This window comes from Sus scrofa, chromosome X, assembly GCF_054392235.1.
Source record: "Sus scrofa isolate SSC_HxYL_T2T_F1_AM1 chromosome X, Sscrofa_HxYL_maternal_Yorkshire_Landrace_v2.0, whole genome shotgun sequence".
Taxonomy (NCBI): Eukaryota; Metazoa; Chordata; class Mammalia; order Artiodactyla; family Suidae; genus Sus; species Sus scrofa.
In genome coordinates, this window is record NC_139401.1 from 27,507,467 (window position 1) to 27,533,617 (window position 26,151).

At 40.0% G+C, this 26,151-nt stretch overlaps 1 protein-coding gene across 2 annotated transcripts in view; it reads left to right on the forward strand.

Annotated features, from left to right (window-relative positions):
- The window catches only part of LOC146394521 (uncharacterized), a 159,656-nt gene that overhangs the window by 23,720 nt on the left and 109,785 nt on the right, over positions 1-26,151 (forward strand). Inside the window, exon 4 of one of the 2 annotated variants that reach the window (XM_085008496.1) lies at positions 1,103-1,294. The gene's annotated coding sequence lies outside the window, so the exon portion shown is untranslated. Of the gene's footprint in view, positions 1-1,102; positions 1,295-9,533; positions 9,712-26,151 lie in introns of both variants that reach the window. The other variant, XM_085008495.1, reaches the window with a different exon arrangement.

Below are 26,151 nucleotides of genomic sequence, written 5' to 3' on the forward strand. Positions count from 1 at the left end.
TCATCAGTGCACCCACATTGGGGTGAAGTATGGTTGCTGAAAGGGTCAAGATTCTTAACTGAAGGTGCCTAGTGTATTCAAATGCGAGGCCCATACTGTTATCAAAAATGCTCGTTAATTTTTTTTTATTTTTTTTAATTTATTTTTTTCCCACTGTACAGCAAGGGGATCAAGTTATCCTTACATGTATACATTTTTTCCCCTCACCCTTTGTTCTGTTGCAATATGAGTATCTAGACATAGACATAGTTCTCAATGCTACTCAGCAGGATCTCCTTGTAAATCTATTCCAAGTTGTGTCTGATAACCCCAAGCTCCCGATCCCTCCCACTCCCTCCCTCTCCCATCAGGCAGCCACAAGTCTATTTTCCAAGTCCAAAGCTCTAGTTTAAATAGCCCATGGCAGGCATCTGGAAATCACTGGGGCACCCAGCACACCAACTGACTTTGATTAGAAATTTAGGGCTAGAAGGGCTTTCATGGCATTAGTGCTACATGGAGTGAGGTGCCTAAATGGTAAAAGGGACACAGGCATACTGGAAGTACGGTTCACAGTAGGGCTGTGTGTTTCATAGCACAAGATCTGGCCAGGGCCCACAGGATCCTAGGTTTTAAGGAGTATAGAGTCGCAAAATGGGCTGCCGGGGCCGATGGTGTCCTGAACTGCCTCCTATGGTACCAGTGCAGTGGCAGGCACATATCCAGAAGAGTCCGAGGCCTGAGAAATCAAGATGGACTCAAACCAAAATGTCTTGCTGTTTCAACGGGCTAATAGGAGGAGCCTCAGTTCCACTGGCTAAGTGCAATTGGGAGCCTAAAAGAGACCCGGAACCTTAGCGAATGGACATTTTGGTGGAAGGAAATTTCTTCGAGGTAACCATGGGAGGAACGGACGGTGGCCTCCAGCGTTCATGATTCCTAGGCCAGAAGCACAGATGCTCTTAGTGAAATCTATACTGTGAACAAAGGTGTTCTGATTTCAACATCAGGCCCACAGTTCCCCTGGGGTTATAGTAGTACTGTGAGTGGAAATGTTCACCTTCTGCTGTCAGTGAGGAGGCTGGTTGCCCAAGAGAAAATGACAGAGTTCTTTTTTCTCCAGAGTGCTCATCAGACCAGCTGCCAGAACCCTAGTTGGTGGCAAGTATGGTGGCGGGAAGGTTTCCTGGGGCACCGCCCAGAGGAAGGTACAGTGACAAAAAGGAGCCTTCTTGCACTGGGGTTCACACCCAGAACCTTAGTTGGCAGCAAGTCTGGTGGCCGGAAGGTTTCCTGGGGCACCGCCCAGGGGAAGGTACGGTGACGAAAAGGGGCCGTCTTGTGCCAGGGTTCTAGATAAGTGGTTACTTGTAGGGATTTGTGCTCCACAGCACTGCACAGCCTATTGTTGTTATTAGATTTTCTAGAACCCAGTGCACTGGCAGCCTAGTCTCAGAAATTACCCTCCATGACACTAGTGCCAGGGCAGAATATCCCTGGAAGTTCTCTGAGTGCAAGTGTTCAGAAAACCTCCTGGGTCCTGAATGTCAGGATGGAAAAGATGTTCACTGTACTCTGGGTTCCAAATCCTGTAGGGAAGGTGATTTGGGGAAGGATACTTGGTTCCACGACTTGCAAGCAGTTCTGGGGGATGGAAAGACACTGGGAACCCTAGAGATAAGCTTCAGGTCCCAAGGACACTAATTTGTGTGTAGGCTGGGTGCTGAAAGTGTTCTGGGTTCCACTGCAAATAGCAGCTGAGAAATCGAATAGTCAGGTGTTCCCTAGTGTTAGGCCTGAAAAGTTCTTATTTTGCATCATGTGGTGAGGCTGATGGTCAAAGAATCTTTACTTCCAACACAAGCTGGAAGACTCCAGGCAGGTAGGAACTGCAGAATCCTAACAAGGAGCCACGTTAGTGGTCAGAAGCATCATTAAGGTACCTGTGCAGTGTGGGGGAGAGTGGAAAGGAGGGAGAATGGTGGTCGATATGGCTGTAACACTTGAATAGAAAGTACTCACTTTACCTCAGTGCACGTTATATACTGTGACTGAAAATGCTCCTGTTTTAACAATAGGCAACCAAACTGATAGCTGGAAAGCCTTTGGGTCCCTGCACACCAGTGAATCATGGACTGTAACTACCACCAAAAGTCTGGCAAGAAAAGTCCTCATGACACTAATGCAATAGAGTTTGGGTGCCAAAACTGGTCTGGAGCATTTTGTAATTATGATTCCCAATAGGGCTATATATTCCACTGCACAGGCTCTGGCTAGGGCCGATGGGACCCTAGGATTCAGGTACTGTTTTCACCTAAAGGGCTGGCTTGGCGGCCCTACTTAGACAGATAGGGAGTTATACCCATGTGAAGGGTATGGACATGTCCTGGACATAAGAGGGCGATGTAGCCCACGAGAAAAAGGCCTTGTTCTCTCAGCTTACTTGGAGAAGCTCAAGTTTCCACCCCATGAGGACAGTGTAGGAGCTTTAATTATCATCAGAACACCAGTGAGTAGCCAGGATGTTGACAGGAACATTCCCTGGGGCACCCATGAGAGGGATAGCTAGTGGCTGAGAGGACTCAAGATTCCCCGGCTAGCAAGATCTCCATTCCCCTGCAGGAAAATAGTGGTGCGACCCCAAATACTCTCCACTTCAGGTGGGCAGACAGGTCGCCAAAAACCCTCGGTTCTCCAGAATGTGCACAAAGTAGGGGCCAGTAGGAAACCGGAAACTTTAGCTGACAAGAAGTCTATATGGCCAGAAGTTCCTAGGGCACCTCCAGATCAAGGGCAGTGGGGAGGAAGGCACAGTGGATTAAGGATCTGGTGCTGCTGCAGCTGTGGTGCAGGCTGCAGCCGTAGCTAGGGTTTGATCTCTGGGCCAGGAACTTCCACATGCTGCAGGTGCGACCAAAAAAATAGAGAAAAGTACAGTGAGGAAAAGAGGCCACTTGCACTAGATCTCTGGGTGAATAGTTGCTGATAGGGCAGTGTGTTAATGCAGGTGTAGGATAGTGCCCAAATGGGCTTTCCTGGAATCCAATGCACAAGTAGTTTGGCTTCAGAAAGAGCACACAGAGTACCTGCTCCAGGGAAGAACATGTGTGGAAATATTCCTTTGGTGTGAGTGCCTTGGATCAAATGTGTCTTAAAAAGCCTCAGGGAACTAGAGCTCCAGATGGACACAGTGCCCAATGGGCTCTGAGTTTCACAGCCTACGAAGAGGGTGGTGACCTGAAGCATTATCTAGTTCCTCTAGCTGATGAACGGACTAGGGCCATAATGTCACCTAGAACTCATGCTGGACCAGATGGCACTCAGAAGGTGTCCAGGCACATTAATTTGTGCAGATTTCCATGTGTGAAAGGGTTCTAGGCATCTGTTTCGAATACCATAGCTGGTGACTGTAAAGGTCCTGATTTCTGCATCAGAGGGTCAGGCTGGTGGCCTAATAACTTTAGGTCCTCTAGGAAGCTGAACAATTCCAGATGCTAAGGGACACCAAAACCTAAGGAAGGAGACAAATTGTCAGCCTGAAAGTTTATAGGTTCATACATACTGGTGGTAAGTACCATGTTTGAAAGGGCTGAGATTGTTTAGCTGTAAGGGCTCATGTTACATAAGCCCAAGTCTGGTATTGTGACAGGAAAAAAAACAACCCTCTAGTTTTAAAAGCCCACAGGAGAACTTATAGCCAGAAATCTCCCTGGTCCCCCAGCATGTCAGTGAACTTTGAGCAGTGAGAACTCCTGGACACTACGTGTGATGTCCCTCCATGATCCTAATGCAATATGGAGTATGATGTCTAATTGGGACTGAGGCCACAAGAGTGCTGGAAGTGTGGTTTCCAATCAGCCTATATACTCCACATAACAGGATCTGGGGAGGGCCCATGCAATGCCAGTTAACCAGCAATCTAACTAAATAAGGGACCCCCCCACATACACCACCCCTGCCAGGGAAGCAGCAGTTACATGTCAGATGAGGTCCAGAAATGCTCCCAGTGGCACCAGCTTGATAGCAGACAAGTATCCAGAGGAGTCCCAGGGCCTGAGAAAATCTACATGGATGCTGATCTAAAGGGCTCATCAGGTTGATGGCCTAATTAGAGAAGCCCATGTTTCCACAACATAAGGATGGTTTGTGGACCTGAAGGATTCCAAGAACCTTAGTGAGAGGAAAATTTAGTGGCAAGAAGATTTCCTGGAGCACCCGGGAAAGAGTAAACAAATGGTGGCCGAGAGGGCTCATTAATACCAAGATTGCTTGCTAATTGAAGGCCTGAAAAGCTCACAGTTCCGTCTGGTGGGTTTTATTTTTTATTTTTATTTATTTATTTATTTATTTATTTATTTATTTATTCTGCTATACAGCATGGGGACTAAGTTACACTTACATGTATACATTTTTTTTCCACCCTTTGTTGTGTTGCAATGTAAGTATCTAGACATAGTTCTCAATGCTACTCAGCAGGATCTCATTGTAAATCCATTCCAAGTTGCATCCAATAACCCCAAGTTCCCAATCCCTCCCTCTCCCTCCCCCTCCCCCTTGGCAGTCACAAGTCTATTCTCCAAGTCCATGATTTTCTTTTCTGTGGAAAGGTTCATTTGTGCCATATATTAGATTCCAGATATAAGTGATATCATATGGTATTTGTCTTTCTCTTTCTGACTTACTTCACTCAGGATGAGAGTCTCTAGTTCCATCCATGTTGCTCCAAATGGCATTAGTTTGTTCTTTTTTATTGCTGAGTAGTATTCCATTGTGTATACATACCACATCTTCCTAATCCAATCATCTGTCCAATGGATATTTGGGTTGTTTCCATGTCTTGGCTATTGTGAATAGTGCTGCAATGAACATGCAGGTGTATGTGTCTTTTTCAAGGAAACTTTTGTCCGGATATATGCCCAAGAGTGGGATTGTGGGGTCATATGGTAGAGATACCACCTCACCCCAGTCAGAATGGCCATCATTAATAAGTCCAGAAATAACAAGTGCTGGAGGGGTTGTGGAGAAAAGGGAACCCTCCTGCACTGCTGGTGGGAATGTAAACTGGTACAGCCACTGTGGAGAAAAGGTAACCCTCCTGTACTGCTGGTGGGAATGTAAACTGGTACAGCCACTATGGAGAACAGTATGGAGATAGCTCTATATGGATATACATAGAACTACCATATGACCCTGCAATCCCACCCTCTGGTGGGTTTTAGTGCTGTGAGGGGTAAATAATCTCCTTTAACTGCAGATGGGCAGGCTTGTTGCCCAAGAACCTTCAGTTCTCCAGAACAAATTCGGGCTGGGGACTGGTAAGTATCCCGGAACCCTAGCTGCTGGGGAGTCTGGAGACTGGAAGGTTTCCATGTACACCCGCTAGATGGAGGTGCAGTGACACAGAAAAGCTCTCTCAGCCAGGGATCTGGATGCATGGTTGCTTATAGAATTTTGTGTTCCACAGCACTGCGCAGGCTAGTGGCCTGATGGGATCTCCTGGTATTTAGTGTGTGAGCAGACTGGTCTTAGCACCCCTAAGATGCAAGCACCGGGGCAGATACATGTGGGAGTTCTCTCAGCATCCCTGCACAGCTCGTGCCAGGAAACAACCCTCCAGGATGGCAGTGATCCCCAATAGAATCTGGGTTCCAAACTCTGCAGGGCAGATGGTGGTCCAATGGTATATGATTCCCCACCTCGTTGTCTGGCTAGGGGTCATAAAGACATGTGGAACCCCAGAGGCTAGGCTGGATGGTGATGGGAAGGTTCTCAGAGGTATCTATTGGGAGGCCTTAACCAAAAGGATTCTAGGTTCTGTTGTAAACAGCGTAGCTAATGACTGAAAGGGCCACCTGTTACCCAATTTTGGGCTACTTCAGTACCCAAGAGGGTTCTGGGTTCTCCACTACATGGGCAGGCTGGTGTCAGAGTAATGTTTGGTTCTTAGGTACATGTGATGACTCAGGGCCAGAAGGACACCTTAGTGAGAGGCCATGTTGGTGTTTGGAAGATTTCCTTGGGTAACCAAGTGGACACCCAGGGGAAGTAATGGGTAAGGAAAGGGGAAGATAGATGGTGTCCAAAAGGCTCAGATTCTGGATCCCAAAAGACCCACATTATCTCAGGAGGTGGCCTAAACTGTGACCAAATGTTATTCGACTTCAACAGAAGATAGGCAAATTGATGGCCAGAAATCCCTGGGGCCCTGACTTTCCCATGTACTATGGGTAAGAAGGACTCCTGGAAATTTGGGAACATAAGTGCTTTAATGACACTAACATGAGAGTACAAGTGTGGTTTCCAGTAGGTGCGTATATTCTCCTTAACACGAATTCTTACCTCGGCCCATAGTATCCCAGTACACAGGCTGTCTGGTCACAGAAGAGCTACTAGGACAACAATGCCAGGAAAGATGGTGTCTGAAAGTGCTTGCCTGGGCATCAGCCCAATGGTAAGTAGGCATCTGGAAGAGTTCTGGGGAATGAGAAAGTGAGAATGACCCAGACCAAGAGTTATGTCCTTCTGAAAGCCAAGTAAGAGGTACTCAGGACTGCATTGTGTAAAGACAATATGGGGGCCTCAGTAATCACTGGAACCCCTGTCAGTGGTCATGTTGTTGGCAGAAAGATTCCCTATGTTGCCTGTGAAATAGACGGATAGTGGCCATGAGGGCTCAGGATTCCTGACCTTGAGGGTTGGCTGATGGCCTGGAGGGCTCATGGTTCCCCTACAGGGTAGAAGTGCCATGATTAAAAATACTCTTTCCACCTCAGACAAGCAGGTAGGTCACCAGAGAACCCTTAGTTCCTCAGAGTATGTACAGAGTATGGGCCTGTAGAAAACCCAGAACCCGAGATAGTATCAAGTTTAATGGCAAGAAGGTTTCCTGGGTCAACACCCAGATGTGGTTGAGGTGCTAAAATGTAGACCCTTTCATCAGATTTCTGGATGTGTGGTTTCCAGTAAAGAAATACATTCCAAAGCAAGGGTGTGAGCCTGTGTAAATAAGGGCTCTCCTGGAACACTATGCAAAGATAGGCTTCTTGCAGAAAGGACCCAGAGGTCACCAACACCAGGGAAGAATGTGCCCAGAAGTCCTTTCTGAGTGCCAGTGACCAGAGAAGCATGATTCCAGAGGAACACCTCCCCCCACCGCCGCCACCAAGTTCCTACTGATTAAAATGGATGACATGCACAAAGGGCTCCAAGTTTTGCATCCTATCAGGAAGGTGATGGTCAGAAGGATACACAGTGCCCCCACATCACAGTAAGACCAGGGGCCATAAGTACTGGGACCTTAAGTACTGGGTAGGCTGGTGATTGGAAAGTCTCCAGAGATACTCGTGAGTAAGTTGGTGACTAAAAGTGTTCTAAGTTCCATGGCAAATGAGCTAGATGAGGACTGGAAGAACTATTGGCTCACCACAGCTGGACCTAACCCTGAAGGGTTCTAGATTCTGCATCATGGGAGCAGGTTGGTGGCATAAAACCTTCGGTTCCTGGGCATGTGGATGACAATGGGCCAGAAATAGTGCTGGAACCTTAGAGCAGAGGTACTGTTGGTGGTGGGTGGCTCTCCAGTGCACTAGAGCTGGGGGAAGGATGGTGGCCTAAAGGGCTCAAATTCCTTAGCCAAAAGGGCCCAAGGTATATCCCCCAGAGAAGTGAATTTTCATCGATGGCCCTCCAGATTCAACAACTGGCAGGTGGTCAAACTATTGGCTGAGTGGCTATGGGCAGGAAGGACCTCACAAAAACTTTTAAGGCTAGAATGGCCCTCATGATACTAATACAATGGGAGTACTGAGGCCAAAGGGCACCCAAGGCACCAACAAGATGTTAGTATGGTTCCCTACAAGGCTGTATGTTCCATAGTAAGAATTCTTAATTTGGAGGACCCCAGTGCACTGACAGTCTAGTTGCCGAAAGGGTTACCAGGACAATGTCAGGAGAAATGGTGTCCAGAAGTACCTCACCAAGGCACCATTGAGGTGTCAGGCATGTGCATTGTAGGGTCCTGGGGTGTGAGAAGGAGCAATGGCTTGGTGTGCCAAGGCATAAAGCCTTCCTCCTGCTGAAGTGCTGGTAGGAGGAGCTCATACTTCCAGCTTTTTTAAAACAAAAACAAAAACAAAAACAAAAAAAGCTTCCTTAGGATGTGAAGAATCCATGGAACCCTAGGGAGGAGGCAAGTTAGTTGCAGGAGGGTTACCCTGAGGCATCAGCTGGATGGGCAGATGGTTGCTCAGATAGATCCTAATTTAGTTTGCTGACTGACTAGGAGTGGTTGAGGGCTACCCTTCCCTAGCCAGTGGCTAATGATATGACCAAGTGCTTTCCTTTCACCATAGGTGGGCTATCTGGTCACTAAAGAACCTAAGACTCACTAGCACATATAGACTGAAGGCCAGCAGGAATCCTGGAACTCTTGCTGGTGGGAAGTCTGGTGGCCAGGTTTCCTGAGGGCACTGCCCACATGGCGGTGCACTGGTGAAAAGGAGCCCCTTGCACCAGTGTCCTAAATAGGTGGTTGTCAGTAAGGCCACATATTCCTTAGCACTAGAGCAAGCTAGTGCCCATAAGGGATCTTCTGAAACCCAGAATGCAGGAAGCATGGTATCATAAAGGACCCACTGGGTACCAGCACCAGAAGAAGTGCAGAGCAGAAGTGTTCCAGGGTGCCAGTGTCCTGGACTGCATGGATCTGGAAGAGTTCCAGGTGTCCTAAATGCTCAAGGTCTCTGGGTCATACAGCTTATGGAAGGGAGATTGTCTCAAGGGTATGTACTTTTTTGATGACTTTGGCCCAGAAGGAGCTCTAGAATTCTAGTGAGGGGCTAAATTGGTGGTTGGAAGGTTCTCCAGGGTGCTTGAGTGGGTGGGCGCTGAGTGGGGAAGGATGGTGGCTGAAATGGCTCAGAATACTGAGCCAAAAGGAATCATGAAAAGTGGGGCAAATTGACAGTGAAAATCGCTGGGTGCACTGAATCAACTGTGGGTGGAAAGAGCTCCCCGAGACACTTAAGGGTGGAAGGGCTTTTGTGACACTAAATACAATTGTAGTGTGCTGCCAAAAGGGGCTCCAGGCGGCTGGAAGTTTAGTTAATGTGCTGTATTCTACAGCAGGGGTTTTGGGCAGGAGCCCTGGCACAACTGTGCCAAGTTAGTCTTCTCACCAAAAGGGCCCCCACGGCAGATGGTGTCCAGAACCCCCCCCCACCGGCCCCATGCCCCTCTCCCAGGACCCCAGCAAAGTGGTAAGACTGCAGCTGTCTGGTTGGGAAAGACGTCCCCAGACTGAAAGGCATATTGACTGCCTAGTATGAATTGCCTGATTTCCCCCTTATAACGACCACCTGAGGACCTGAAGGATTTGCCGAACCTGAGTGAAGGGGGCGGGTTTCTGGCCAGATGGTTCCGGAGCACCTGTATGAGGGAGAGATGGTAGCCGAGAAGGCTCACGATTTCCTAACTTGTGAACTGAGAAATTGAAGGATTCCTGCTTCCTCTGCTGGATGCCAAAGTCATGACTGGAAATGTTCTCCTTTCCATAGCGGAAGGGCCGGCTGATTGCAGAGGAACCCTAGGTTCTTCAGCGTTGACACTGGCTGAGGTCAAAGGAATCTCATTCTTAGCTGGCAGAAAGTTTGATGGTCAGAAGATTTCCAGCTGTACTAGCTTGATGTAATCAGTGGCACCGGAAGCCCCCCTGCCCTGGAAGGATGATTACCAGTAAGTAGATCCTTATATTCCACAGCGGGGGAACTGGCTACCATAAGGTCAACTTGGAAGACAGTTTGTGTGCATCATGGTCTCAGAAAGTACCCTTAGTACCAGGGCATCAGACGTTTGGAAGTGCTCCCATGTACCACTGAGGCAGCAGGTAGGTTTCCAATAGAGTTCTGCGGTCTGAGAGGGTGAGTTTAACTGAAGCAGGAAGCACTAGCCCTGCTGGCAGCCTAGTAGGAGTTGTGGATTTTATAGCACCAGAGTTTTGGAAAGGGTCCCAGAGATATTACCATGCCTGGGTGGGGTGGTTGCTGATAGAGCCCTAGGTTCCTTTTTGTATGCAGCCTAAAAGTTTAAAGACCCTCGGGACACCAGTTATTGGACAGCCTGTTGGCCATATGGGTCTTTTGGGCTGTATCCTGAAGGCTGTATGGTGGTTGAAAGGACCCCGTGGCTCCCAGTGTGGGCACACTAGTGCCAATTGGGGGTCTATTTTTAGCCTGTAGTCTTCTGGGTTCACTGTGTCAAAAGGTCAGAAATAGCAGAATTAAAACCAGTGAATCACCAAAGTAGTAAAATTTTATTGTGCACAGTTTGCAAAGTGGAGCATTCAGGCCAAAACATGGACTGAAGCTTAGGGATATATTGTTATAAAGCAACTTATATTGAAAAGACAGTGACTTTATTCTTCACAGTGGTTGTTTATAATGTTAGAATTTCTTACGTGATAGGAAATTGGTCAGTGGTTACCTCGTATCATTCTTGGGAAAGAGTTTAAGCTTTGCTTATGATTTCCAGAGGCATAAACAAGAAATGACCCAGGTTACGTTAGTCTTGCAAAATAAGCTAAATAAAGATTTGCCTGTATGACTAAACTAGTTTTCCCTGCTCAGGGGATTTTCGAGGCTGATCTCCATTTGTTCTTGATTTTTTTACTATTATATGAGGGTTAGATAATGGCTGGAAGGGCACCTGAGCCCCAGAATTCTCAGTGACTGCTCCTTAGGTGTTCTTTGTTACTAGAACTCACGTCTAGTATTCTCCCACGGAGAAATACATCCACAATTTTAAATTCAGCCAAGCTGCCTTTTACAAATGTAGATGAGAAATTTTCAAAAGCAGGTGATTTGGAAATTTATTGTTCTTGCATCCTTCAGAGAACTCTTATTGAATAAACAAGAGGCAATTGGAGAAGTTTAAATAGTTTTGATTTTTGCTATTATAGAAGATAATATGCAGATTATAATTCCTGTAACAAAAGCTATGTATGCAAAATTAAAATTAACTCCAGTAGATGAAACAGAAATCTTAGTATATTCCTATAGTAGAAGAGGGAAACACAAACTGGCCTCAGGTGTTTCTGCTTTGGAAGTAGATGCAGGCATAAGTTTTTGCTAGTAGAAATGATCCTTTTTTTCTTAAATGATTTTAATTTTTTCCATTATAGTTGTTTTACAGTGTCCTGTCAATGTCCTGCTACACAGAAAAGTGACCCAGTCACACACATATATATATACATTCTTTTACTCACACTATCCTCAATCATACTCCATCACAAGTGACTAGATACACTTCCCAGTGCTGTGCAGCAGGATCTCATTGCATATCCATTCCAAAGGCAATAGTTTTCATCTATTAATCCTAGATTCCCAGTCCATCCCACTCTCTCCCCCTCCCCCTCAGCAACCACAAGTCTATTCTCCAAGTCCATGATTTTCTTTTCTGTGGAGATGTTCATTTGTGCTGTATATTATATTCCAGATATAAATGATATCATATGGTATTTGTCTTTCTCTTTCTGACTTTATTCACTTAGTATGAGAGCCTCTAGTTCCATCCATTGTTGATGCAAATGGCATTATTTTGTTCCTTTTTATGTCTGAGTAGTATTCCATTGTGTATATATACCACATTTTCTTAATCTATTCATCTCTCGATGGACAATTATGTTGTTTCCATGTTCTGGCCATTCCGAACAGTGCTGCAGTGAACATACAGGTGCATGTATATTTTTCAAGGAAAGTTTTGTCTGGATATATGCCCAAGAGTGGGATTGCTGGGTCATATGGTAGTTCTATATTTAGTTTCCTGAGGTACCTCCATACTGTTTCCCACAGTGGTTGTACCAATTTACATTCCCACCAAGAGTGTAGGAGTGTTCCCTTTTCTCCACACCCTCTCCAGCATTTGCTGTTTGTGTGCTTATGAATGATGGCCATTCTGACTGGGGTGAGGTGGTATCTCATGGTAGTTTTGATTTGCATTTCTCTAATAATCAGGGATGTTGAGCATTGTTTCATGTGCTTGTTGGTATATCTGTACATCTTCCTTGAAAAAATGTCTATTCAGGTCTTTTGCCCATTTTTCCATTGGGTTGTTGGCTTTTTTTGCTGTTGAATTGTATAAGTTGCTTATATGTTCTAGAGATTAAGCGCCTGTCAGTTGCATCATTTGAAACTATTTTCTCCCATTGTTTTTTTTTTTTTTTATGGTTTCCTTTGCTGTGCAAAAGCTTGTGTTTGATTACGTCCCATTGGTTTATTTTTGCTTTTATTTCTATTGCTTTGGGGGACTGACCTGAGAAAACATTTGTAAAGTTGATGTCAGAGAATGTTTTGCCTATGTTCTCTTCTAGGAGTTTGATGATGAGAAATTATTCTTTCATTTAAAAAAATTAATCACTCTCATGATGGAGAAAGATAAGATCATGGCTTGGCTAAATTGAGCTGAATTGCCCTGTTCAATAAAGAATGATGAAATTGAAAATTTCCTTTATTAGGTTATGCATATACACATATATATGTATATAATATATATGTGTACATAATATTTGTGTATATGTTATGTATATTTTACATATTTGAATATATGTATGTATATACCTACTCACCTTATATACACCAAGGATTTCAGTTTGGCAAGGATTAGATCTGGAAGATAAAATTTTTTATATGAAATAAGAGACTTTTTGAGAAGTAATGTTAAGATGTTTTCTGCCTGTGCTGGCTTACATTCCTCTATATTATGTTATTTCAAACCATTAGGAAATCTAAGTTATACCCATAACCCTTGTATTTATAAGACAGGAGGAAACCAGATCTATGGTGAATTTGACTTTGCAAGCCCAAAGCAGAATTTAGAGTGGGAGGAACAAAAGACAACAGAACATCCAGGTGTATGTAGGAAGGGCTGAACTAGGAATTAGATGCCAAAAAATTTACTTTACCCTAATATCAGAGACATCTAATTGAAGAATCAGTAAAAAAACTGAGTTGCTCCAATGTAAATTGAGAGGAAAAATAAATTGCCAAAGTTTTTTTCACTAATTAACTGAGAAACATAAGTTTGAATAAGATTTTTATATTTATAATGTAATGATCCTAGGTCAAACGAAACACAGGCTGTTTATTTTAGACACCACTAGAAAAGAGAAAAGAAGGAAAACAGGGTATACAGAAAAGGATATGTCAACCTGGCCAGACTACCATTCCCCGTTATTCAAACACTTGTCTAAGTTTTCTTGCGAGGGTTTTTTTCAGATATTATGAAGATCTCTAATCAATTGACTTTCAGTCAGATTAGGTTTGACTTACTTAGTTGGAAGGCCTAAAAGCAGAACTGAGGCTTTCTTCAGTGAGAGAAGATACTCCATCTGTGCACAGTAGTGTTCTCTCATGCCATGGACAACTTTCACCATGCTCATAATCTTTCTTTCCTGATTGTTTCTGAACACAGCTACAGCTTCAGCCCATGCCCATGAGTTCCATCCCATTCATGATTGTCCCTTTTTGACTCCCTACCCTTCAAATATTGGACTAACCAGCCACCATGACTATATAGGCCAATTGCTTGTAATTTCTCTGTGGTAAGTGGGTAGGTAGGTATGTAGGTAGATAGAGAAATAGATTTTTTTATCTCTCTCTATATCTGTTATCTAAATAGCTTTATATCTCACTGATTCTGCCTCTCTGGTTGAACTGACTAATACATTGTGACAACAATGAGAAGCCTAGAAATATCTTAAATATTTTGAAATTGATGAATATTTTTTAAAAGGTAGGAAGTGGAAGGAAAAGAGTAGAGAGCTTGATAGAAAAATCCAAGAGATAGTCATATGATAAATAAATAATCTAGTTAAGCAAAATTAGATGTGAGAAATGGGAAAATAGCAAATGCATTGGAAAAATAAAGGGATTATAGGAGACTTTAATAGATTTTTCTAGTGTTATATAAAATCCTGAAATTGACTCAAGCACTGTTAGAAAACCACACTAAACTAATTAACTATGGAAGAATTAGAGATTGTAGTCAAAGGAACTACTCTCTCAAAACTTGGCCTGGTATTATATATGTTATTTCTTTCAACTCATTGGGAATAGACTGAATATATACCATTAGTTTTTCAGGTCATAAAGAATAACCATAATATAGTTCTATTAAGCTAGAAAACAGTTGTATCAAATCAATACAAGTAAATATTGCTTATGTTCACATATGAATTCTGTGTAAAATACTAACCAGTATAATCTAGAATCTCATTAAAAGAATAATACTTTAAGACAAATAGGTACTCATACTACAGCTCAAAAATTGTTGAGGGAGTTCCCATTGTAGCTCAGCGGAAACAAACTGAACTGGTGTCCATGAAGATCTGGGTTCGATCCCTGGGCTTGCTGCATGGGTTAAGGATCTATAGGGGCTGTGGGGTAGTTCACAGCTGAGGTTTGGATCCCACATTGCAGTGGGTGTGGCTGTGGTGTAAGCCAGCAGCTATAGATCTGATTCGAACCCTTAGCCTGGGAAATTCAATGTGCCACAGGTGCAGCCCTAAAAAGAAAAAAAAAAAATGATATGAGAACTTCAGTATGCCAAAAATAATCAGAAGAGCATTTTTTTTTTTAAATCTTTCTTGGATGCCCCACGGCATATGAAGTTTCTGGGCCAGGGATCAGATCCAAGCTGCAGTTGTGACCTATGTGCACAGCTGCAGCAATGAAGATCTTTAACCTAGTGTGCCAGGCCAGAGATAGAAACTGAGTCCTGGTGCTGCAGCGATGCCACTGATCCTATTGAGCCACAGTGGGAACTCCATAAGGTCATTTGTATAGACACTAATATTGCATTAGATAAGCTTCAATATTTATTTCTAATAAAAAATTTCTTACCAAAGGAAAAACATAAGGATACTTCCATGATCTTTAATGTAATAAATGTATGTGTTGTCTATATTTACACACACATACTCGTGCATATCAGTAGAAAAATATTAAATGATAAAAGACTAGAAGCTTTTCTATATTCAGAACAGAAATGAAATTCTTTGAACATTCTACTTAAAAAATACTACTTCAAACATTTTGAGATGCTAGCAAAAATAAGCAAACAGTGGGAGTTAAGAATATTGAAAAGGTGACAAAAAACACCTAATTGATACATGATATGACTGTATACCCGAAAAACTCCACAGTAGATAAAAACAAAAATTTTTTAAATTAGGAAAGCATTCCAAAATTTTTCTAATAAAAGTTAAAATATTAAAATCAATAATGTCCTTTGCTACTACAGTTTTCTGAACTCTATAAAGAACAGTTTAAAAAGAAAACTTAAAAGACTGTTAAAGATTGCAAATTTTAAACCATTTTATAAATGTAATCAGTGTCGATTCAAATCTGCATATGCTCGTATAGTTCATATCTGTCTTTTCATTTGTTCTACAGAGAGGAACAGGAAAGTTTATCATGGTTTTAAACCTCTGGAAGAAGTTTAGGTTGGAAATAAGTGTAGGTGGGACAAAGTAGAGCATGGGTAATTTACTTCATTTCCATGCATTTCAGTTACCTCTGTTTTCTGTGAACAAGAGCACCCTCCATCTAGAGATATACTGAGTTTTAAATTATATCGGGTTTGTGAAAAGAAATAGCCATAAGCCTGATATGATACGGTGGATGCTCAGTAAATGCCAGCTCTCTTCCTTATTTCCTTCCTAGATGAGCTGTTTGTTTGAATGAGATGATTCAGTTGTCTATGATTTGGGCAATCTATTTTGACAGTTTCTTTAATATATTACCATATAGAATACTTCAAAAGCATAATATTTACCAACACATGCATCCTGATGTGACTAAGGGACTAAGGCAGTCTCTGGGGTCATGATTAATCTTTCTATATCTTCAAGGTACAAACCGTAGGTGTTGGGCCAATTCCCAAAGCCTTAACCAGTAGATTTCTAAATCAGTTTTTGTTGCCATTTAATCTTCTCTTTGGTTGGCTGGTAAAATCTGATGGAACTAGAGCTTAAACCAAGATCACTAAATCCCACCTTTTCTTTTTGAAATCCCATGGGATTTCATTCCATCCTTACAGCATACAGACTGTTTCATCTTAAGTACACAGGGAAAGGAAATGATTCTTCTTATATACAAGTTAGAGAATCCTTGCCTCTTTCTCACATTCTCAGTTTGGCTTATAATAAATATCAGGTTAGTACATCATCAGAAGGATGAGTATTACTTCTTATATTAGTAAAATGTTTGCTCCATGGTATGGCTCTTGTATGATAACCAAGATTTGGCTGGTGATTTAGTTTCTTAATCATACAACACTATTTCTGCTGCTAAAGAGCTGCGATCAGGTCATTGTCATGGTAGTCAAGCCCTTTTTTACACTTAGGTTGGCTGCCAAGTATCTTTAAATATCCAGCCTTGCATTTATCAGGCATCTATTTGCTGGTGTCTTTTTTTTTTTCTTATCAGATATTTGACATTTCAGGGTTCTATCTGGGAACTTTTCATTAGCTTAATAAACATACGCATGTCAGATCTTGCAGAAAATCTTAAAAGAGACAACTAATGAATATGAAGTCCCCTTGGAGAGGAAGAAATAGTAAGTCACAGTTCAATTATGGCAGTTTTAGATTCAAGGAATACAGAACTTATATACTAACAGCCTTTAAAAGCCAAAATACAGACCATGTTTTTTACAACATAAGATGATATTAAAACAATTGTTAATACAAGAGTATATTTTATAGCACATTTTAATAATAAGCAGGTCATGAAATGAACAATCATATCTTAAGGAGAATGACTATATTTTGTTTGCTACATTCAGAAAGTGTTTTGAGGAGGATTATAATTAAAACATACAATAAGACTAATCAACAAATAAAAGCACTTTCAGATCAATGGGAATATTATATCAGAAAATTCAAGCTACAGCATGCAAGCTCAAAATTTCACCTGAAGCATCTTATGTTGTTATTGCCTAAAGGAAATGTACTAAGGCAAGAGGAGAAAGACCTTTTTCCCTTGTTATAAACACCAAGAAAAATTACTCATAGAGATATTTATATTTAAAGGGAAAATCACTTTATTATTTAGAGAAGGGAAAATGGATCTGTAAAACTTTGGATTATTGCCATTTAATGTTGACCTCCATTACAGTGGAAAAACTGCATTGTGCTATCATATTTAGTTCTTTAATCTTGAATAGAGAAACAGTTTTAAAACAGCTGGTTACAGTTACCTAAATCCATGGCTTGTGGTATTGAATTTTATTATGAGTAATGTTTATTTTAACACACCCTATGGTAAAATATACTTCAAAGATGGCAACAAAAATCCCTGGAAACATCTTTTTTGATTGTAAGTATAACATAAGTATAATTAGTTTAGCCAAATAATATGAAAATATATTGAGATACATGTCATCTTAAAATTTTCAAAGCAAGTGAAAAACACCCAACCTTTTTCAACTTTCATAATTGCTTTAATTTTTGTTAAAATTTTTTATTGAGGTATAATTGATATATAACATTTTATTAATTTCAAGTGTACAACATAATGATTTGATATTTGAATATACTGCAAAATGATCACTACAATGTTGAGTTGCCATAGTTACAGAATTTTTTCTTATGAAGAGAACTTTTATGATTTATTCAATTATGAAACTTTCAGATATGAAATAGAGTGTAATTAACTCTTCACCATGTTGTATATTACATCCCTGAGACATATTTTTTTTTTTTTTTGTCTTTTGTTGTTGTTGTTATTGTTGTTGTTGTTGCTATTTCTTGGGCCGCTCCCGCGGCATTATTGTTGTTGTTGTTGTTGTTGTTGCTATTTCTTGGGCCGCTCCCGCGGCATATGGAGGTTGCCAGGCTAGGGGTTGAATCGGAGCTGTAGCCACCGGCCTACGCCAGAGCCACAGCAACGCGGGATCCAAGCCACGTCTGCAACCTACACCGCAGCTCACGGCAACGCCGGATCGTTAACCCACTGAGCAAGGGCAGGGACCGAACCCGCAACCTCATGGTTCCTAGTGGGATTCGTTAACCACTGCGCCACGACGGGAACTCCGAGACTTACTTTTTTTTTTTGCTGGAAGTTTGTACCTTCATCTGTTTCTCCCACCTACTGGCCTCCTGCTTCTGGCAGCCACCCATTTGTTCTGTGTACCTATGAGCCTGGTTTTGTTGTTGGTGGTGGTGGTGGTGGTTTTTTGTCTTGGTTTTTTTTCTTTTCCCTCATATAAGTGAAATAATACATTTTTTATCTTTCTATGAGTTATTTCACTTAGCATACTGCCCTCAAGGTCCTTCTATATTGTCACAAATGGCAGGATTTCATTCTTTTTTATGGCTTAATTATATTCCTGTGTGTGTGTGTGTGTGTGTGTGTGTGTGTGTGTGTGTATAGCACACACACTACATTTTTCTTATCTTTTCATTCCTTAATGGACATATTTGGCTGTTATAAGTAATGATGCAATAAACTTGGGAATGCAGATACCTTTCCAAGTTAATGTTTGCATTTTTTTCATATAGATACCCAGAAGTGGAATTGCTGCCTGGTATGGTAGTTCTATTTTTAATTTTTTGAGGAACCTCCATACTGTTTTCCATAGTGGCTGCACCTATTTACATTCCCACCAGCAGCACACAACAGTTCATTTTTCCCCACCTCATCTCCAACAGTTTTTATTTTCTTGTCTTTTTGATAATAGCCATTCTAAACAGATCTGAGGTAATAATCTCATTGTGGTTTTGGTTTGCATTTTCCTTATAATTAGAGATGTTGAGCATCTTTTCATGTTCCTGTTGGCCATCTACATATCTTCTTTGGAAAAATGTCTATTCAAATCATCTGCTGATTTTTTAAAACAGATTATTTGTTTCTTCTGCTCTTGAGTCCTATCAGTGCTCTATATAGTTTGGATATTAACCCCTCTCAGATACATGATTTGCAAATATTTTCCCATTTAATAGGTTCCCCAGAATTGCTTTATTGCAAAAGTAGGAAGGGAGTGTGTGTGTGTGTGTGTGTGTGTGTGTCTGTGTGTGTGTATGTATGTATAGAACCCCCTCCCAAGAAGAAAGAAATCCCAAGGAGAGCCATTGAGAATATTTGTCAAAGAATTCTTTATAAATCCAAAAGAGATACAAAGCAAGGCAGATGTGTAAAAAATGATTAAAGCCCATCTATCCAAAGGTGTTCCTGGGGGCCATTATTTTGGTTATTTTTCCATTATCCAGGTCCAGGTATATGGGTTTTGTGATTCAGCTAATAGAACTCAAGAGCATAACAATAACAGATTCATATTCAAAATCAGATTTATATTCACCAAGCTTAGAACTGTGTGAAAAATTTTTAATTATTTTAAAAATTATAACACTAAAATAAAAACATGTATGTCTATCTACCTATCTACCTCTCTCTCCATATCTATATACCACAGTTCATATGTAACAGAGCCCATAAGACTAATATATTTTCTTGTAGGCAAATCTATAGTGACAAGCCAGAGTATAAGCAAAACACTTCTGAGGAAGCACAGAATCTGATAAGAAAACATAGGTAATATCAGAAAACGTCCTTTAACCATAAGGTAGCTTAAGAACTCTTCCTCATAATGCAACTATAATAATATTTATATCGAGGCCCACCCTAACCTAGAGAGTGCTTGGGTGCATTCTGTACACACTTCATTCTTCAACTTTTTTTTTTTTTTTTTTTTTTTTTTGTCTTTTTGCCTTTTCTAGGGCCTCTTCCCGTGGCATATGGAGGTTCCCAGGCTAGGGGTCAAATCGGAGCTGTAGCCACCGGCCTACGCCACAGCCACAGCAAAGCAGGATCCGAGCCGTGTCTGTGACCTACACCACAGCTCACAGCAACACTGGATCCTTAACCCACTGAGCAAGGCCAGGCATCAAACTCGCAACCTCATGGTTCCTAGTCAGATTCATTAACTACTGCACCACAACGGGAACTCCTCTTCAACTCTTTTACTTGCATTTCTTTAGTTGCTGACCAACCTCAACCAGTTTTTTCTTCACGTAACTTGATACCTTCAAGTATCAAGTTCTACATGTACCTTGATACCTCAGTCAAGAAAGGAAGGAAGGAAGGAGAGGGAGGGAAGGAAGGAAGAAAAATTTAATCAAAACAAGGAGTTGTATTAATATTTAAAGTAGTTTTATATATCCCTGCTGAGATTCATTATGGTCTGATTTATAGAACAAATTTCAGGACATTACTAACATACCTGGAAGTGAAGGGCTTTCTCTCCTCATTCAGCCTTATTTTAAGAAAGGAGAATCAGGACCTCTGTAATAAAGTGGGATAGAATCAACACCTTTTATTTTCTAGTATACCTGATTTTTAAATGAGAATGCAAATGGAAAACATTTTTACTTATTTAAAACCAGTAATGTATCTTCCATTTTGAACCTGAATATATCTTTAAGTGTTTAACTAGTGATTTTTTCTTCTCCATAAATGTGAGTGATAGAAAGAGGAAGAGACACATAAGGAGTTACTCAGTTCATCTCTTGGAAAAAATAATAGCAATAAATTTCTGATAGTATTGCCGAAGTTATACTTTTTTTGCATGTAACAGTGATCATATTTTAGTTGGCACTCATGGACGTGAATTGAAAGAACAAATTGAAATGGATATAATACTTTCATCTATTATTCAGCAAGCTATCAAATGAGGTGTTATGACTTACTGTGAGCAACTTCAACCTATCATTTTTGCCACTCTAAAAATCTGATTAAATGTCAAGCGAATGCAATGTGAATGTGCCTTCTAGAAATGTTCTAAATAAGTAGAAATGTCTGTTTCGTTAGCTTTTATGATTTAAACAGTACTTTTTTGAGAAACTAAGTTATTAGAAATGAGATGGGCACTGTTACCTCAAAGTGACAGTAACTGAATTTCGACTGATCAGCCTACCTCACAATCCAGTTGCTCTTCCCACTCATTCCTTTTTCATTATGCTACAGTGATACTATCTTTTAGCCTCTTGAACACACCTTACATTCCAAGATATGGTGCCCTGTTGAGACTTTACATTTGTTCTTCCTCCAACTGGATATTTGTACCCAGATCTTTGATGTCTCAGTCACCTGAAGAATTAACAGGGCTAGAAGATCCACTTCCATTATGGCTCATTTATTTGACTACCAACTTGATGCTAGCTATCCTAGCAGCAGCAGAACTTATTTTCTCCTCACTGGGGTCTCTCCACAGTGCTGCTTGAGTATTCTCAAAAGATGGAGGCTGGCTTCTCCCAGAGCCATCCAAGAGAAAGAGAGCCACACAAAAGCTATGCCTTTCATGATTTGGAGATCACAGAACACTGCTTCTGCTACATTCTGTATTTTAGATCACTTAAACCATCCCACACTAAAGGGGAGAGGAATTAGATTCCACCTTTTGATGGGAAGGGTGTCAGAAAATTTGCATTATGTTTCAAAGCCACCACACTAAAACTCATGATTCTGTTAATCTAAACAATTGCTCCTCAGTTAACATAATATGTATTGTTTGCTCATAGAATTAATACAGTAACAATAATAGTAGCAATAAGTGGTAATATTTGAATATTATCTTTCTGTTAAATATGTGACTTCTATGTTATGAATTTTTAAATTTAGTTTTATGGTATATCCTGTTTTAAATCTTTTCAAGAAAAATTTTTCTCTAATTTGATAAAAGAAGTATATACAAAACTGGAATTCACTTACAAATTGACTTATAGCAGACAGCGATGGGCCACATATATTGTTAAGTCCTGTAATGGTAACTGTAAAACATATATGAATTGTACTGTACCTTAAAAGTTGATTAGCCTGTATTATATGTATGTAAGATTCATGCAACTACATTTCATATTACCTAGTTAATTAAAGTAGAAATTATTCAAATTTTGGGACCTGTTTTAATATTAAAAAAAATTTGTATAAAACAGTGAAAAGAGGAGTTCCCTTTATGACTCAGCAGTTTAAGGACCCAGCATAGTCTCTGCAAGGATGCAGGTTCGATCCCTGGCCTCACTCAGTGGATTAAGGATCTGGCATTGCCACAAGCTGTGGCATAGGTCATACATGTGACTCAGATCTTGTGTTGCCATGGCTGTGGTGTAGGCTGCAGCTGCAGCTGCAGCTCCAGTTTGACCCCGGGCCTGGAAACTTCCATACGTCACAGGTGAAGCCATGAAAAGAAAAAAAAAGAATCTAAAACTCATCATTAGCATCTTATGTTCAAGTGACTGGTGTTTACCTGTGCTCCCACATTCTGTATAACTGATCAAATCTTAAAACAGTAAAGTCCATTTTTTAAGCAAATATACAAAACTGTGGAGATTAAAGGCATTATCGTCATTCACTATGTTTTAAATGCTCATACTATGGGTAGATATATTTCCTGGAGATATATTTAGTTATAGGCAAGAATGGAATGTTTAAAATTACTAAAATCATTTCTGTTCTCCAGCTGGAAAAATTCAGTGGTATCACTAGCTGGAATTGAACACAATGCATGGCCTAGAGTTGAGTGTAATTAGCCTCTAATACTGAAAATAGCTGTTACCTGTGACCACTTTATTAACCTATTTTAAAGAGTTGTTTTCATTTATTCATCTTCTTATAATTTTATTCAAAATTCTGGAAGATGTTTGTCTTCATTGTGAATTATTTTGACCAAGGAAATTTGCTTTGTACTTTCTTGAGCAATAGCATGATATGTTTGCAAAAGACAGGTTTTAGAGTCACTTAATGCAATATTTGAATTCCGCTTATGCCCTTCATTTGCTTGTGCTCTTGACAAGTTACTGATCTTTTCTTGGTTTTAGTGTTCTCATCTGTAAAAAGGAATTAACACCCAATATGTAGTGCTGTTCTGATGATTCAACTAAACACTGTATATGCTTGGCATATAGCAGATGATCAATAAATGTTCTTTATGCTTTTCCAAAAGACCCTGTCTTCTGGGGCCATTGCTATTAATTTAAAAAAAATCCTTACAAATATTTTTTGAAAATGAATTCAGAGTGATTATAATCTGTGATCTGATTTTGACAGACTAGGGGAACAACAGAAAGAAACCTGTCTTTTTCTGACTCTGCTTTGACATACCCTTTGCTTTTTTTGCCATCTCCTAGTAGATACCACCACTTACTTGCTGTGACCTTGAACAAGTTACCTAACATCCCTTTGTCCGTTCCTCACCTGTAAATTTGAGATAATACTATTTCCTACATCATGTGGTTGTTATGAAGATCAATTGAATTAATTCAAGTAAACATTTTTAATAGTGCCTGCAAAATAGCAAACAGTCCACATATATTAGCTACTAATATCATTTGGAAAAGTTTTGTAATTACTTTTCCTAAAGCACACAAACCATCTCACAACCCCCCAGCCTGGCTTGAGTCTAACTTTCAAATTTTCTTATATTCCCATCACTAACAACATCCAATATAATTGTGCAGATGGTGCGGTTAATTTTGGGAGGTTCCGTGCTCGCTTCGGTAGCACATATATACTAATTTTGGGAGGTTCCCACAGCCCTTGAAGTCCATACTTAGGTCCCTTAACATACTTTAAAAAATTTAATTTGGGAGATATGCAAGGGAATGTATAATATGTTTGAGTGCAGAAGTATGACAGAGTTCAAATGTGTAGCCTAATGTGGAGTTTATATAAAATGATTTATATTGTATTTAATCATCTTTAATATACATTTATTTCTACATCTTCCAAGCCTAATCCCTTAAACTTCCATAGATGCCTTTTTCTGGATTTTCTATCCAAGTTCATAGCATATTTTACTACAAAAGTATTCTAATATATGTGTCCTCATTTTGCTGTTTCCAGCTCAGAAGGAAAGTTTCCATCATGTCAAATGTGGCGATTATCCTACTAGCTTTTTAAAAAAGCACTCATTTTCTTTCCTTCGAAAATATGCAAAACAAAAAGCTTTCATAATTCTATTTACGTAATGGGGTTCTATTGTGTGAGTCAGCATATGTAAGACACGTCTCTGTGAATAACTATTTCCTTCTTTAACAAAAGGTGTTAAGTCCTTGTCTTTTATTGATAGGTCCAAATTTCATCTCCTAGTTAATTGATTAAGGATGAATCATCAGAAATTTGTAACAATTCAAATGATAAAGAATGTAAATAATAGGTAGGTCTGCATGATGAACTCTGATAAGAAAGGAAGGAGAATGAAAATAGCATCACAGCAATAGACTGTCTCATTGTAAAATATTTTGTTCAGTTTATTTTGGAACTCTGCATGCTATCAGGGATGATGAGTAAACAAGAGCATCAATAAATGTTAAAGTCCAGCCCTGATAATTTGTTTTATAGAAGTTTTTAAAATATATAATATTAGTCTCCAATTTTATAAATTATAGTTAGGACAGTGCTCAAAACGGCAATTGCACATAGCTGTAAAAGAGTGCCCCCAAAATACCAGTTTAGCCTTTTCCTCATTGCTATGGAAATGAGAAGGGAAAGAGGTCTGGCTCTTTTCTTGAAAAAGTAAGGGGATGGGTTCTGTTGAGCTAGAAAAATTATTCAGTTTTAGTTTTCTATAATTAAAAATTACTGGAATCTAAGGAAAAGAATGGACTACTCCAGGGGCATGCAATTCTAAATCAGGAAATGTAGTTTCTGTGATGCCCAGGACTTGAAATGCTTGAACAAAAATGCTTCTTTTATCATTTGAATATTTTTTTTTTGTTTTTTTATTGCTATTTCCCCAATACAGTTTTTTTCTACTGTACAGCATGGTGACCCAGGTACACATACATTTGAATATTTTTAAGACTTGATAAAAGTGCTTGGCATCATATTTCACTCCTTATGTCAATTCTGACCTCAGTGGTAGGAGCCATAGCTTATTTATCTGAAGATTTTTTTTTTGAAGGAGAAAAAAATAGCTTTATTGCTTTGCCAGGCAAAGGAGGCCACAGTAGGCTAATGCCCTAAAAACTGTGCCCTTACCTGAATATTTTCAATAACTGGTAGTATACTTGCCTAGCATATAACAGACACTTGTTTATATATTTATTAAATGAAAGAACCAGTAAATGAAATCTGCTGAATAGTATGCTAAAGTCGAAATTTCATTGATAGTAAGTTTTATTTGAATATGTATGTGGGGGTGGGTATCAGTGAATGAATTTGAATATAATACACATATTTATTATTATATACAGTTATATATGAATATGAATATGAATATGTATATCTTATATAAGTGAAGAGAAAGAGTCAGTGTATTATGTCTTATTATATTCTAGAAGACAGAGCTTCTGTTTTTTACTTCCTACAGAGATCTACATTTTCTTAGGTAATAATCTACATAAGTGGGAGCACAGTTTATGCAGATTGAACATAGTCTATTACTTATAAGATTTTAACTTTTAAAAAGTGTTAATAACTCCTTTTTAATTAGCAACAAAATAAATGTAGTAATATTTCCCACCATTTTTTTTCTTTTTACGGGTACACCTGCAGCATATGGAAGTTCCCTGCGGTCAAATTGGAGGTCAGGGGTCGAATTGGAGCTTCACCTGTAGCCTATGCTGCAGCCACGGCAACACCAGATCAGAGGCGCATCTACAATCTATGCCACAGGTTGCGACAATGCCTTATCCTTAGCCAACTGAGTGAGGCCAGGGATCAATCGCATCCTCACAGAAACAACTTTGGGTTCTTAACCCACTGAACCACAGCAAGAACACCTCCCACCATTATATATATATATATAATCTTCATTTCTTGAAAGGAATCACGTATTCCTCTCTTTCCTAAAAATATGTGCCATATCTTTTTATAATCTTGAAGTAAATTATACTACTTTAAACATATTTGCACATTAAGGGTTTTGGCTGCCTCATTAACTTGTATCTTCAGATTTGGCTAATTATTATTTTAGTGTAAACTTGCTTTTATCTCTCATAGGACTTTTAATATGGCCAGGAAAAAATTACAAGAACACTATTTTTGTGTAGGGTAACACATAACTGGTACTGGAGTTCAGTATTTGGTGTTAAAGCAAAAAATACACACAGAGTCAATATACTTAAAGGATTTATGTACAATTTCTCCTCAGTTTCACATTCAATTGTTCATCTCCTGATTG